We start from the raw sequence: 16,570 nt of genomic DNA, 5'->3' as shown, positions 1-16,570 counted from the left end.
CCGTCCCTATGTTAAAAATGGCTTTCTTATCTGCTTGATCATGTTTAATTATTCAGCCAAATAAACAGCAGAAACCGGAGGTCAAAAAGAGCAAACAATCTTGACTATAATCGAAACTCCCCGAATTAAAGTATATTTAATATAAGTAATAGTATAGTTTCGGAACCAGACAGATACCATATATTAATTACTAGCAGGGCTACCCGGCGTTGCTCGGGACCGTATAAACAATGAAAAAACAAAAGCAGATATTGAACATATGTTTGATTCTTAGGGGAGAGGAATCTTTCATCTCTATGTATTATTTGTTTTATCTACCCTAGGACTGATATTGTTCATGTTTTATCCCTAGCATAGGTAATTTACAGCATGTATATGAAATTGTTTTACCTTAGGGAGAAGAGAACAGGTAATATACAACATAATGTGTCTATATTACATCCCTGGCAACGCCTAGAAACCAGCTAGAACATGTATTTCAGTCAATCTTTATTATATCCTGGGCTATGCCGGGAAACCAGCTAATCTCTTTTTAGTGACTTGACCACCAAAATACCTCCCTAAGTGTGTCCTTTCTTTTGAACTTATTAGATATAGGTATCTAGAAATGTGTGTGAAATTTTGTTGAATGCATTGTTCACTATGATTTTCTTATTGTTCTACACAATATCAACTGTAGCGAAATAACACAGTAAACTTAGTGTAGTGTTAGAATAAAGAGCAAAGGAAAAAATTAGAATCATATTTTGTAATTGCAAATCTAAATTTGCTAGCATGTACCAGTATTTGCCAGGTTGTGGAAATTTGGAACTTATAACATATGTAGTGGCCTTTTCCTAGATACCTATTGCTAAAAATTATACTTTCATTTTGTTAGAAAAATCTCTCTTCAGATGCCCTGCATCATTCAAAATAAAAACAAATATTTTTATAATTGTTTCAGTATATTGCTACACAATGTGAAAGTTTTTAACGTTTGTAAAAAAAATCATGAATGTGCTTATATTGCAAAAAAGAAAATATCAGTGCACAGTATTGAAAGTGTTTGAGATTCAAAAGTCTGTAACATTTCTACTAACTTCATAAGATGTCATGTGAGAAACTGAATTGAATATCAAGACATTATCTGAAGCGTTTTTATTTTGGTGTAACATATGTGTTTACAGTGAACCTTAACTTTTAATAAACAGATTGGTATGCAATGACATAGGCTAAGAATCTTTAACAAAATATATATAAATTGGAAAAATGTGTGAACAAATGAAAAAAAAATGATCCGCTCCACTTGATGACATCAAGCACAGTAATATTTTAGTGAAGAAAATATGAAATTGATGTTCAGTGATTAGTTTGGATGAATGAGAAAATGTAATTGTTTGATGCATAAAAATAACTCAGTTACTGTATTTGATATTAAGCAGCAAAATATAGTGATTTGAATATTTGGGAAAACATCAAACCAGATTATGTAAAAAGAAAAAAAAAAGATGAAATTAGAAAATATATATTTTATGTTTATGAGTTCTGCCAATCAAAATTTTGTGGCAGAAATTGGGTGATTACCATGCAATTTTATTTTGGTAAAATTCTTAAATTATTAGAATGTTTATTATAATTTCTAATTAGTGACTTGTTATAATCAAAATCCGCCCTAAAGAGTGTCCTTTCTTTTATTAGGTATCAGAGTAGGTATCAAGATTTCTACTTCTATACAAATGTGATATTTCAGATCTGTACATAAAAAATTTGTTGAATATATAGGTTGAGAATTGTTCTGTGTCGCTCTCTCTCACACACACACGCATTCTCACTTTTATAGATATAATAGATAGATTACTCTAGATATATTTCCATATGTCTGAATACCCTATATACAAATTTTCAAATCTGTAGATAAAAAAATTTGTTGAGTATATAGGTTGAAAATTGTTCTCTCTCTCTCACACACACATTCTCAATTTTAGAGATATAATAGATAGATTATGCTAGATATATTTCCATATGTCTGAATACCCTATATACAAATTTTCTAATCTGTAGATCAAATATTTGTTGAATATATAGGTTGAAAATTGTTCTTACTCTCTCTCTCTCTCTCTCTGGCTACCTCACACACACATTCTAACTTTTATAGATATAATAGATAGATTATGCTAGATATATTTCCATATGTGTGAATACCCTATATACAAATTTTCTAATTTGTAGATAAAAAATTTGTAGAGTGCATAGGTTGAGAATTGTTCTCTCTATCTCTCACACACACACATTCTAACTTTTAAAGATATAATAGATTATGCTAGATATATTTCGATATTTCTGAATACCCTATATATAAAAATTTGTTGAATGTATCGGTTGAGAACTGTTCTCTCTCTCTCTCTCTCTCTCTCTCTCGCTCACACACACACATTCTCACTTTTATAGATATAATAGAAAGATTATCCTAGATATATTTCTATTTGTATGAATACTCTATATACACATTTTAAAATCTGTAGATAAAGAATTTGTTGAGTATATGGGTTGAGAATTGTTCTCTCTCTCTCTCTCTCTCTCTCTCTCACACACACACACACACACATTCTCACTTTTATAGATATAATAGATTATGCTAGATATATTTCCATATGTCTGAATACCCTATATACAAATTTTCAAATCTGTAGATAAAAAATTTGTTGAGTATATAGGTTGAGAATTGTTCTCTCTCTCTCTATCACACACATTCTCACTTTTATAGATATAATAGACAGATTATGCCAGATATATTAAAATATGTCTGAATGCCCAATATACAAATTTTGAAATCTGTAGATAAAAAATTTGTTGTATACATAGGTTGACAATTGTCCTCTCTCTCACACACACACACATTCTCACTTTTATACATATAATAGATAGATTATGCTAGATATATTTCTATATGTCTGAACACCCTATATACAAATGTTCAAATCTGTGGATAAAAAATTTGTTGAATGTATAGGTTGAGAATTTTTATCTCTCTCTTTTTCTCTCTCTCTCTCTCGCTATCTCACACACACGTATTCTCACTTTTATAGATAAAATAGATAGATTATGCTAGATATATTTCCATATGTCTGAATACCCTATATACAAAGTTTCAAATCTGTAGATAAAAAATTTGTTGAATATATAGGTTTAGAATTGTTCTCTCTCTCTCTCACACACACATTCTAACTTTTGTAGTTATAATAGATAGATTATGCTAGATATATTTCCATATGTCTGAATACCCTATATACAAATTTTCTAAACTGTAGGTAAAAAATTTGTTGAGTATGTAGGTTAAGAATTGTTCTCTCTCTCTCTCACACACACACACACACACAAGTTCTCACTTTTATAGATATAATAGATAGATTATGCTAGATATATTTCTATATGTCTGCCTACCCTATATACAAATTTCTAAATCTGTGCCCAAAAATGTGTGGAATATATAGGTTGAGAATTGTTCTCTCTCTCTCTCTCTCTCACACATATTCTCACTTTTATAGGTTATATAGGTTGAGAATTTTTTGCTCTTTCCATCACTCAAATTCACACTTTTATAGATATAATACATAGATTATGCCAGATATATTTACATATGTCTGAATACCCAATATACACATTTTCAAATCTGTAGATAAAAAATTAGTTGAATATATAGGTTGAGAATTGTTCTCTCTCTCTCTCTTTCTCTCTCTCTCTCACACACACATTCTCACTTTTATAGATATAATAGATAGATTATGCTAGATATATTTCCATACGTCTGAATACCCTATATCCAAATTTTCTAATATGTAGATAAAAAATTTGTTGAATATATAGGGTGAGAATTTTCCTTCCTCTCTTTCTCTCTCTCTCTTTCTCACACACACACAAGCTGAAAATTGTTCTCTCTCTCTCTCTGACTCTCTCTCTCTCTCTCACACACACACACATGGTCATTTTATAGATATAATAGATAGGTTATGCTAGATATATTTCTATATGTCTGAATACCCTATATACAAATTTTTAAATCTGTAGATAAAAAATTTGTTGAGTATATAGGTTGAGAATTGTTCTTTCTCTCTCTCTCACACACACATTCTCACTTTTATAGATATAATAGATTATGCTAGATATATTTCCAAATGTCTGAATACCCTATATACAAATTTTCAAATCTGTAAAGATAGAATTTGTTGAATATATAGGTTGAGAATTGTTCTCTCTCTCTCTCTTTTACACACATTCTCACTTTTATAGATATAATAGATAGATTATGCTAGATATATTTCCATATGTCTGAATACCCTATATACAAATTTTCTAATCGGTAGATAAAAAATTTGTTGAATATATAGGGTGAGAATTGTACTTACTCTCTCTCTCTCTCTCTCTCTCTCTCTCTCTCTCACGCACACATTCTCACTTTTATGGATATAATAGATAGATTATGCTGGATATATTTCCATATGTCTGAATACCCTATATACAAATGGTCAAATCTGTAGATAACAAATTTATTGAATAGATAGGTTGAGAATTGTTCTCTCTCTCTCTCTCGCAACCTTACACACACAACCACACGCAAACATTCTGACTTTTATAGATATAATAGATCGATTATGCTAGATATATTTCCATATGTCTGAATACCCAATATACAAATTTTCAAATCTGTAGGTAAAAAATTTGTTGAATATATAGGTTGAGAATTGTTCTCTCTCTCTCACACACTCACATTCTCACTTTTATAGATATAATGTATAGATTATGCTAGATATATTTCTATATGTCTGAATACCCTATATACAAAGTTTAAAATCCGTAGATAAAAATACGTTGAGTATATAGGTTGAGAATTGTTCTCTCTCTCTCTTACGCACACACACACACACACACACACACACACACACACACACACACACACACACACACATTTTCACTTTTATAGATATAATAGATAGATTATGCTAGATATATTTCCATATGTCTGAATACCCTATATACAAATTTTCAAATCTGTAGATAAAAAATGTATTGAATATATAGGTTGAGAATTGTTGTCTCTCTCTCTCTCTCTCTCTCTCTCTCTCTCTCTCTCTCTCTGGCTACCTCACACACACACACATTTTCACTTTTATAGATATAATAGATAGATTATGCTAGATATATTTCCATATGTCTGAATACCCTATATACAAACTTTCAAATCTGTAGATAAAAAATTTGTTGATTATATAGGTTGAGAATTGTTATCTCTCTCTCACACGAAACTGTGCGCTCGGCTTCTTCCCCCCCTTCCCACCCCAAATGCTTGGGAAACTGTGCACTGTTTTTGTTGGTTTTCAAGCTGCCTCTTCCCCCCCCCCACACACACACAGTTTAACAGTAGTAGGAGGTCAAGAGAAAGAGGGTGAGAGAGAGAGAAGAGTAAGTTGGTGAGAGAGAGAGAAAAGAGAAAGAGGGTGTTGGTTTTATATTTTTATTATCGTCTAATATTTTGAAAGCTGAATTTCTAATAAAATGTGCATCTATAGGAGATAATGCCTGGGAATGTGTTCCCCCCCCCCACAGTTTAACAGTGGTGTGACGTCAAGAGAAAGAGGGTGAGAGAGAGGGAAGAGTAAGTGGGTGAGAGAGAGAAAGAGAGAGAAAAAAAAAGAAAGACGGTGTTGGTTTTGTGAAAAAAGTTGTTATTTACAATTGTTCGCATTCTTGGCCTTTTGGTCAAGATCAAAGTGTAGTATCTGTTCTTCAGATGCTGCACTTCTATTTCTTGTTCTCTTTCGGTGGAGGAGAAATCCTCCACGACTGAGACAATTTTTATTTTTGTACCTTTTCTCCACGTTAAAAAACGACCCTGGTGTCTAACTCTGTCCCGTGGGGAGGCATAGTAAATAGGTACAATTGTTCGCCATTAGTGGATGTTGACGTCACGTCACGTGACATGACTAAGCGTTTTTTTTTTTTAGTATGAATAACATTTTTTGTTTTAATTATAAAGTCTACACTTAATTTTATAGAAAATGATGTATATATAATAGAAAAAAAAAATTACTGGTTTTGTTGGATTCAAGTGGATCCCCCCCCTCCAGTTTAAGAGATAGCAGGTCACGTGGTAATATACAAAATGGCTAGCGTAAATATAAAGATCGGTTTTTTTATCGACGAATATTTTGAAAGCTGAATTTTTTTTTATTCCTGTACATTTTTTCCTGATATTTTTCGTTAAAACTCTTGTATAAATACTATTTTTAACCAGTTAAATACGTTGGAGACATTGTCATGGAGTTTAATAATCTCTAGAACAAAGCAGAAGAGAAATTACAAAAGTATCGGTAAAACAAAGTGTTTGTTTACATTTGTTCGCCATTACTGGATGTTGACGTCACGTCACGTGACATGACTAAGCGTTTTTGGATTATGTAATGACAGGTTTTTTTGGGGGCCCCCCTAGGAGAGAAATGATCAGTTCACCCCCTTTTAATGGTCCGTTTGGTGTGGAATTTCGATATTTGTCATGCGGGTGATCAAGGTTCAATATGATACATAATTTGTCAACTTTGGTTGTGTCTGTCAAAAGTTTGAGCTGACGTCACGTCACGTGACACGTATTGAATAACGTTAAAATGACAGGTTTTTTGGGGGGCCCCCCTAGGAGAAAAACGATCAGTTGACCCCTTTCTACTGGTCCGTTTGACGTGAAATTTCGATATTTGTCATCCGGGTGATCAAGGTGCAATATGATACCAAATTTGTCAACTCTGGTTCCGTCTTTCAAAAGTTTTAGCGTTACAAACAAACATACATACATACATACACACCGATTTTTGCCTTTTATATATATAGATTAATAGATATACAAAGTCTATTCAGATTAAAAAATATTTTCAACTTAATTACAAATTTAATACCTTTTCAAAAAATAAATGTGAAAATCGAATGAATGAAGAAAAAAAAAATGCAACTTATTTAGCTAAAGACTTCTAAGGTTGAATTTTAATTCCAAATCATAAAACTAGCAGTACCCGCTAACCAGCATTGGCTGGTGGAAGCATGTCTCCCATCTCGAAAAAAAATATAGTATGGTTGTTGTTGCTTCCCACGGGTATGGGGGGGGAAAAAAAAAGAAAAAAAAAAAAAAAGAAACCATTGATTATGCCTTTGAAGCTGTGGTAATGTTGACTGGTTACTTACCGGCCTTTGCAACTAAAAATAGTTTGTCTCAAAGTTTTATTAAGTAGAAATTTATTTAAGAACGAAAACATGGAATCCTGTGCTATGGAAATGAAACAAAACTTCTGTGTATTTATCATTTATTTTAATTACTGCAATACTTGATTGCAATTATGTCACTTATCATCGTAATGAAAGAAAAAAATATATATATAAAATAAAAATAAACCTCAAAACAAACAAAACAGAAAACACCCCGAAAACAAATCAAGACTTTTCTTTTCATTTAGTGCAGGTCATAAACTGCAGAAGTACTAAAATAAAAATGTAACAAAATACTCAGAACAATGTTTTCTTTCATTTTGTTCGTGCGCATTGTTTTTTTACGCACCATTCACCAATCTAAATTTATGCAATCACAAATTAAACCATTTGGTTTAAATATGTTTATTGCAATAAAAAGGTTTTAAAACAAAATTGTTGTATGTATTTTCCTCAAAGAAAATGAACAATTTTATTTAATAAAAATAAAATATGCACACGTAAAAATGCAAGAAAAGGGAATATAAAGAAAATAAAGGAAAACAAAACAAAACAAAAGTATGTTAACTGGATAAAACGACTGTAAAAAAATGGAGAACCTTGTGTAAATGTTAAAACATTCTAAAAGAAAAAAAGAGTACGATCCGATGACTGGGAGCGAACGTTCAAGCCCTAGCTTACGAAGCGAACGCTCTTATGCGTTCGTCCACAAAGACGTCGCTGGTATAAGACATGTTTTATTCTATTTTAAACAATTCAAGGAAGAAGGAAGACGACTAAACGCACATGCGTGGTTGGTAAAAGGAACGATAGCCTTACTGAATGGAATGTTTTCAAAAACGAAAATAAGCAAACACGATGTAAATAATGAACCCCCTCCCTCCCCAAGAAAGAAAAAAAAATTGGTTGTGAATTAACAGTTATAACGCCTGATTGACTCAAATAATACTGTAAAACGGCTTATTTCTCTGTCTTTCTCTCACACACACTCCCTTTATCTCTCTATCTCTAACTGTTCCTCCTTCTGAGTGACTATAACCAGAAGTAGTTTCGCATAGCTGTTTATGATTTCGGGTTTCTGCTGATGTTGAATAAATCCAATAGGATCGTCAATGATTTATTTTTTGGGGTGTAATATTTTCACAAATAAGCAATAAGCGGAATAATTCTGTGAATCATATAAATAAAATGTAAGAATATTGTGTACATATCGAAAAATGGTGGCATGTTTTATAGTTGAGAACTGTTTGTTTATTGGTGGAATAACCGAATAGGAGAATTGTAGAATGTATACTTCTCATCCAATCAGCTGGGCCGGATATTTCAAAGAGAGAAATCATTATTTGTGTTGGATGTAGGGGGTAAGAATATACGATTGTGTAGGAAATCTGCAGTTAGTTAATCACGGGTAAAAGTATAAAAAAGTATAAAAGCACTGTGTAGAATAGTGTTGTAAGAGGACTTGGTAAAGTGAGGGTGAAATTTTAGCTACTTCCTCTGTAGGTTAAGACGATGATGACCATGGCTCTCCTCAGACTAAATGTAATGTTTTAATATTACAAAATGTATATGTAATTGCGTTCCATAGCTAGATAACGTAATTCTTTATGTGCCATCTGTTGTTATCAAGCTACACAGTAGTTTCGTCCAGAGGAGAAAAATTGTGCCTCTTATTATATACAAGATATAAGACATGAGAAGGTAGGGTGGGGAAGGGGGTAGGCAGAAACTGAAAGAAACCAGAGAGAGAAAAAAACAAAACAAATACAGAGAAAAAAGAAAAAAGATCAAAAAGGGGAAGGGATGGGGGGGGGGTGATATTTCATTAATGTTTGAGGGGATTTAGGTGCTACAGAAGCCATAAATACTAGCACCTTCCAAATCAGTTCGTTTCATACAATGGTAATGATGATTTTTTTTTTTTTTTTTTTTTTTTTTTTTTTTTTTTTTTTACACAGTGATATCTTCATCTCACACTCACAATGACTTCAGTCTGCATCACATGTACAACATTCTTAACTCATTTTTGGTTTTTCAGAAACCATAAATAACATCAAAGATCTAGAATTAAGAGAATAAATGAACCGAGTTACTTAGTAATATTATGCGCTTACTTTATAAATTATTTTAATAAAAAACTCCTGCCTAAATACAGTAATCAATGTTACACACACACACACGCACATTATATATATATATATATATATATATATATCCCCTGATATCTCAATATCTTATATAATGAAAATAGGGATGTACCGATTAGTAAATCAGCCCATTACCGATTAATAGGTTTTCTAATGCCGATTCATCAGCAAATTTTGTCATAAATGATACTAATATTAATAATTAAATTATATTGTAAACAAAGACGAATTAACTCCCTTTCTTGCTTGCCAGTGAAAATTTATCGAACAGACATGCATCGTTTATACCATATTATCAAATAACAGGCACTGTTATAGATAATATGGTATAAACGTGCTGTTAATATGTACACTTTTACAACTGCACTGAATTTGAGGCAAATAGATGTAAGCATATGGAAAATTTCCCTTCTTTCTCGTTCTATCGAATTAACATTATTATTTTGTCACAGAAAATCATTGTCAAAGAAAATTATTACTTCATCTTTCAGTAAATTGCAACAATGTGCAAATCAAAAATAAAGCATTCTTCAGTCATACTCCTGTTTCTCATTTTCGGACGATTGCTACCATTACATATAGATTTTCATTTTTCTGATTTAGATAATGTATATTTTATTGAGATAAATTGCTAATTAGATACCAGACGTAAGTAATTTAAATACATAAAAAAAATTAACTAACTATTGATAACAACCTTCAACCATTATGGCAACCAGGTTTTGCTGGAAGTATTTTGATGTCAATCCCAAGATTAATAATACAGCTACCTGCAAGTTATGTCAAACCATCGTATCAAAGGGTTGCAAATCAGCAAAGTCTTTTACAGTATGTTAAGCCATCTTAGAAATGTTCAATAAAGAGAAGCAAAAGTAGCAAATAAGAAAAGGAAACGATGAATGTATACATGGACAGACATTCCAGGAACAAGTGGTAGCAACTATGAGCCTCCAGCAAAACAAACTACTATAGAATCAATATTGGCGAAGAAGAGAATTTGGGATATTAATGCTCACAGGTAACTAGAGATTCATTATCTGATAAGAAAAATGATTGCTGTTAATAATCAACAATATTTTGTAACATCTGACATTGGATTTAATAAGCTTATTGAAAAACTTTGTCCAAATTACAGTATTCCATCAAAAAAAAAAAAAAAAAAAAAAAAAAAAAGAACTTCACTGAAAAAATTAATTCCTAATCTATACTCCTTTAATTTTTTTTTTTTTTTTTTGTGTAGTGATATTTATATTAAAAACCCTTTTGTCTATGTATTTAAAAAGAAAGTACAACTTTCTTATGTGTTGTGGAATTGTATTCATCTGAAAAAAATCTAGCTAATTTGCATAGTCTTTTCAACAGTCATTTTAATTAATTCCCTATCAGTTTTTTCGGTTTTCGTATGGGATGATCATCTTTAGTTAACTATTACGTGTAATTATATTCATGCAGATATTCTACATGATTTATAATTGCATCATATTTGTGTTAAAGGCTTATATAGTAAACAAAAACCTCTTTTTATATATATTTATGTATGCGTATAAATATATATTTTTTTATATTCATCTAAAATATTTTGCCTACCAAACTCCTATCAGTTTTTGATCTACAGACATGAAATTTAATATATAGGGTATTCGAACCCATGCACAACTTTAAATTGTGGTTTTAGCAAGGGAAAATTGGTGCAAAAGTGTGAAAATTCAAGAAATGGAAGTTTCCAGGTGAAGATTGAACGAAGGCATTATGAATATGCATGCATAACGTAATAGCTATTGGTTCATGTTTAACTTTTTAACCTTGCAGCTAACATGTCTTCATAGTTCAGGCATTAACATCAAAGGAAAAAGTAAATCGTAAGCTAAACGTTTTAGTTTTGATTCTCGATGCTGGTGCACAAGTCATGTTTTTTTTTACTTTTTAAATTATTACTATATATTGAATCCAATATAAAATAAATACAAAATCTACATTAATCAAAGTATCATATTTAAGCGTATTTTGCAATCAGGCAATGTCAGGCGGCCCGCTTGTATATTTACAAAAGTAAAAACAAAAATTCAATTATCTTTTGATGAAATTAACAGCATTTTTTTGATTCCAGACATGTGGACAGCTGCTACAAATAATGCTCTCTTTCTGAGTTGTACAGGTAATTGACCTTCAAATGACTGAACAGTGCAGAGCTGTGCTTAGAGTTTTTCTATTCACTGGTGCACACATAGGTGCAAAAATAAGTGAAGAATTGCACAATGTTCTGGATGAATATAAAATCCAGAAAGATTTCTTAGTCTTGCAGGATTTAGGAACAAATATGGTTGTTGGTGTCAGAGAATGTAGTTTGGAATATCTATCATGCTTCATAGATACATTGCAACTCTTAACACATGACTCATTTTCCCAACGGGCTGTTAAGACAATCATTACAACTAACAGAAATAGTCTCTCACTTTAATCAGTCTCCATTAGGAATTAGCAAATTAACTGAAATATAGGATCAGCTTTTTTTATTTATTTATTTTCGGACTATTATCCTCATCTTCTAGTTGTTGTTTCACAACATTTCCATCAAATATTCCTTTGGCCTTCGTCAGGTGGTCAACCGCAGCGGGATAGGAACACCAAATCTCCTAACTGCATCCTTAGCAATTATTGCCTTCCATAGTTGTTGTCTCCAAACGTTGCCAAAAGTGATGAGACGACAACAACTATGGAAGGCAGTAATTGCAGAGAATGCAGTTAAGAGATTCAGCATTCCTATCCCTTCGTGGTTAACCACCTGATGAAGACCAGAGGAATAGTTGGACGAAACACCATAAAACAACAACTAGATGAGGATAATAGTCCGCAATAAATAAATCGATAAATAATACAAATTACTCCTCAAATAAAAAAAAAAAATCAAAAAAAAAAAAATCCAATTAATTAAATAATAGAATCAGCTTAATTTGGAAAAACATCAACTCATTCAAAATGTGACGTCCCGGTGGAATTCAACATATTATATGCTAAAAAGGAATTTAGAACGTCAAAAACCGCTTGTAATGTATGCTGTTTATAAGATTTCTACCTTAACTTACCGATGAGGACTTATTCAAAAAATTGCCCAGTTAGTGAGTCCATTTAAAGAAATCCCCCAAAAAGCAAGTTACAGAACTTCAACTATATCAATGATAATACCTACAATTTTAGCTTTGAGATTATTTCTTTCAAGAGCTATCCAATCTAATTCTTATATTTCTGACTTTAGTGGAACCCTTAACACTGTTGGACAATTCAATGAATCAATGGAAACAAGATTTTCATACGATCTAAATGATAAAAACTTGTGTGTCTAGTTTCCTAGATCCAAGATTTAAATTTAAATTTCAAAAGGATAACATATAAACACTATTCAGAATTGGATTCTACACTTTCTACTGATGATAATGAAGCAGAATCAGCAAGAGGCATTTCTTCAAGCTCAAGAAGATCAAAGTGAAAGTAGAACTCTTTCAAATCTGTTTGATGAATTAGCTTCAAATGAGCCTACAGTAACAAATAAAAACTTAGAGTAGGTAGAAACTAAGTTAAACCGGGAGACTGCAACTACAACAGAAATACAAGAAGTACAATCTAAACTCAAAATAAGTAAATCCCTTATGATTAAGTGTACGAAATAACTTGATCATTATGTAACTTTACCATTACTCACAAGAAGTGATCTATTTCAGTGGTGGGAGACACAGGAGACCTTACCACTGCTGAGTAAACTGGCTTTAAAATATTTAAGCGCACCACCTTCATCTGTGGAGAGTGAGAGGCCCTTTAGTACAGATGGTAACGTGCATGAACCTACGAGAAACAGTCTGTGTCCTGAGAATGGAGAATCTCTATTGTTTCTACATTACAACTTAAAGTATTCAACTTTAAATACTAAGGAGACTATGAGAGCAGAGGAGGTAGGCAGCAAGAATAGAAGAGGAAGTAGAGCAGGTGCAGAACTTCAGCTTATAACTATTCACTTAAAGAATTACAATTTGTACTTTGTAGTTGGTTTGTAATTTCTTTTTCTTATCTAATTGTTTAATTATATTCATTTAAGAATTGGAAATTGTACTTTATATTTTGTAATTTTATTTAATAAAGGCAAAATGCCATAATAGTGGTCAGACAAATGTTAAAATAAATTAGCACTTACTATGTTAATGTGTCAAAGCTAACTGATGAGTCATCTGTACATTGATGAAATGGTTTAAATTTAATAGGAAAGAGAAAAGTAATTAATCACAAATCAGCCAATTACTGATTAATCGGCAAAGTGGCCGATTACCTGCCGATTAATCTGTACCCCGAAATGAAATATAAATATACTATAATAATAAAATATATAATTTGAACTATAAAATGAATGCACTATATAACACTATGAATTTTCTTCCTTTTTCAGCAATTATGAATACATTGTAGAGTGATCACAAATTAGGGCTGAATACAAAAAAAAAAAAAATGTAAAAAAAATTAAAACACTAGTTTTAAATTGCTATCGTTTCGATACTCTTTAGATATTTCTAATCGATCTACACATTTAGATGAAAATGTTATTTCACACTTAAGTCTGACAGAGACCAATGGTCAGATAAAAACACATCATAAAGTTACAAATCTAATAAAGAAAAAAACAAAACAAACAGATTAAGTCACTTCTCATTAGCTAAACGCTAAAAATGTCCGCTCATGTGCTGCTTCATTCCTTTTATTTGTTCTTCATCATTCTGCGACAACTTCCACGCTTTAAGAAACATAAAAATAAGCCCTTGCTATACCATATCCAATTCTTTTTACACGTCTAACCTAACACCCTATAATGCAATGCAGTTTGTCCTTTTTTACAAAATAAAAAAGCCCTGCACTGCACGCCCCCTTTTCTGACATTTGTAATACAATTTTCTTTTCACTTCAGTGGCAAGAAACCAAGATGAGATCACCAATCCGGCGAAATATAAATTAGACAATATTATACCAAAGAGGGTTTATCTAAAGTGAATGAGGAATTTATGACAACCCCCATTGGAGCAATAAATATGACACAGGATTTTGTGTGCTGCATGTCCTGCACAAGATTCAAGACTGCATCCATACTTTGATTATTGCTGCTGGCATCAGAACATCCCTTGATACCTACTCACATACCCACGGAGGGAGGGGTAAGCGGACACACCAGATAGAAAACGGTTATTCAGGCAATTTATTTCAGTTTATTATAATTAGTTTTGAGCTCTAAAAATTGATTTACTAAGAATGTTAGTAATTGTATTTGTATATGAAGAGATAGTAATTGTCTGTATTTTTGAGATGTTTTCATTGATTGAGATTGTCAGACTGACTTTCTCATCTCGGTTGTTAGAGTCACTCGTCACTAGAGTCATTCATTTTGCCCTCCGGCCTTCATCAGGTGTTTTGTATCGAACTGGGGAACCGTTTGTTAAGAGTCTCGAACCCAACCCTTTATTATTATTACGGGGGTACCGTGTTCGGACTCCAGCTAGGCTCTGGGACATAGTTGCTGATTCTCTGTTTTGAATGTTACTTTTCACTGCCTTCATTCAGGATTGAACTCAGCACCTTTGGGTAACTGTAAACTTTGATACAACGTCTAGGACCACTCGGCCATATGTCACTAGGACAATTCTTAGTTGTTTTTTGTTAATGTTAAACCTATGTTGTTATTCAAGATTTTCTCTCTATCAGAGGTGTCCAAATTGCATTCAGCTCTATGCTTGGTTTGCTCAGTAGGTTGTTATGTCCGAGCATGTGAGCTGTTTCTTTAAGTTTTCTCACTTTCCAGTGGATCTCTGTTTATTACTTTTACTTCATCCCATAGGGAGCGATGGTCTCCCCCCCCCTCTCCATCCAGACATGGTTGGCTATCAATATGAAGAGATGTTTCTGTAGATTACGAATGGAACTTTGGTCTAATAGATGAAAATGGGATAGAGTAATCTTAGTATAGCTGTAATACTTCCTTAATTAATAATAAAATATATATATATATATATTTTATTTTTAACACGAGTCATCAGTGGAGCTAGATACTTGCAACTTTTTAATGTGTACAAGAAAAAGCGACTAAGGCATTCGTTGGGAATTTAGTTTTGCATTTGGAGACAAACAGCCGCCACACGAAAGAGACCAGTATATTCGTAAGTAATTAGTTAAATATATTTAAGGATAAAAATGTGGTCATAGTTAACAGACATCTTTGAGAGGGGGGGGGGTCGCTCTTGGCAATTATAAAAGTTTTCCTTTCACTTATTATAGTATTATTGATCTATTCTGCACCCATTCCAGAGCCAGACTGATGCCAACCATAAGTTTCTTTGTTAACCTCGACACCCATATCATGCATCATGTTACTAACATTTGTCTTACTCCACTTTAACCTACTAAACCTTATATAACATCTTTCTATCTCTTTCGTTAGAACTTGTTTATTTCTAAAACTTCATGTCATTTCTACCTGTATTTAGTTTGACTCTTGTCAAGATTCACACTAAGAGACGTTGTGAGCCTGTCTCTGCTTTATCGTTATTTTCATGGAAAGTGCTCGTCTGAGCTCCAATCTATGGTCCCCCCCCTCGCAAACCAGTCACGAAAAACACTCGTTTGGCTGAAAACACCATCAATAATTTCCCCCACTCTTTATCCGTGCCTAAACCTAAACATAGATTCCATGAACAAAGCTTCTTTCTTAGAACTGCACACCTATGGAACTCTTCTATTTACCTGCTTTCCAGCTGACTACAATATGGTCATCTTCAAGTCCAATATGAACAAATTCTTGATGAGCCGTTCCCCTTAAGTAATCCAATTTTACCAAATATACACTTCTAACGATTACTACAATATTGTCCTTTTGATCACTGTACACTCTTTAACCCTTATCCTCGAGTGTCCTCTGGACCTTGATAAGTGGTGATTCTTTTGTAAAAAAAAAAAAAGGACCATCCATTACATAACATAGCCACTGGACACATACATCTCTAACTAGTGCATTCTTTGATAGCCTTTTAAAGTTTTAAAGTGAATTAACATAAATTAAAAAAGGAATACAATTTTTAAAAATATTAAGTTTGTTGGCAGATTTGCCATTTAGTTGTACAAATATTCTCAAACCAGGTAATCACTAAAAGGGACTCTTAAAGGTCGACACCGGT

General features: G+C 32.3%; 1 protein-coding gene and 1 pseudogene across 5 annotated transcripts in view; one reads left to right on the top strand and one right to left on the bottom strand.

The window, feature by feature from the left end:
- LOC145277652 (vang-like protein 2) overlaps positions 1 to 16,570 on the bottom strand; it is a 605,707-nt gene that overhangs the window by 462,058 nt on the left and 127,079 nt on the right. The window lies entirely within an intron of this gene.
- Positions 5,713 to 5,846, top strand: LOC145278519 (U2 spliceosomal RNA; annotated as a pseudogene).

Source organism: Euprymna scolopes, chromosome 6, assembly GCF_053919585.1.
Source record: "Euprymna scolopes isolate OS-2025 chromosome 6, ASM5391958v1, whole genome shotgun sequence".
NCBI classification, from domain to species: domain Eukaryota; kingdom Metazoa; phylum Mollusca; class Cephalopoda; order Sepiida; family Sepiolidae; genus Euprymna; species Euprymna scolopes.
This window is presented reverse-complemented; position numbering and strand designations above follow the sequence as displayed.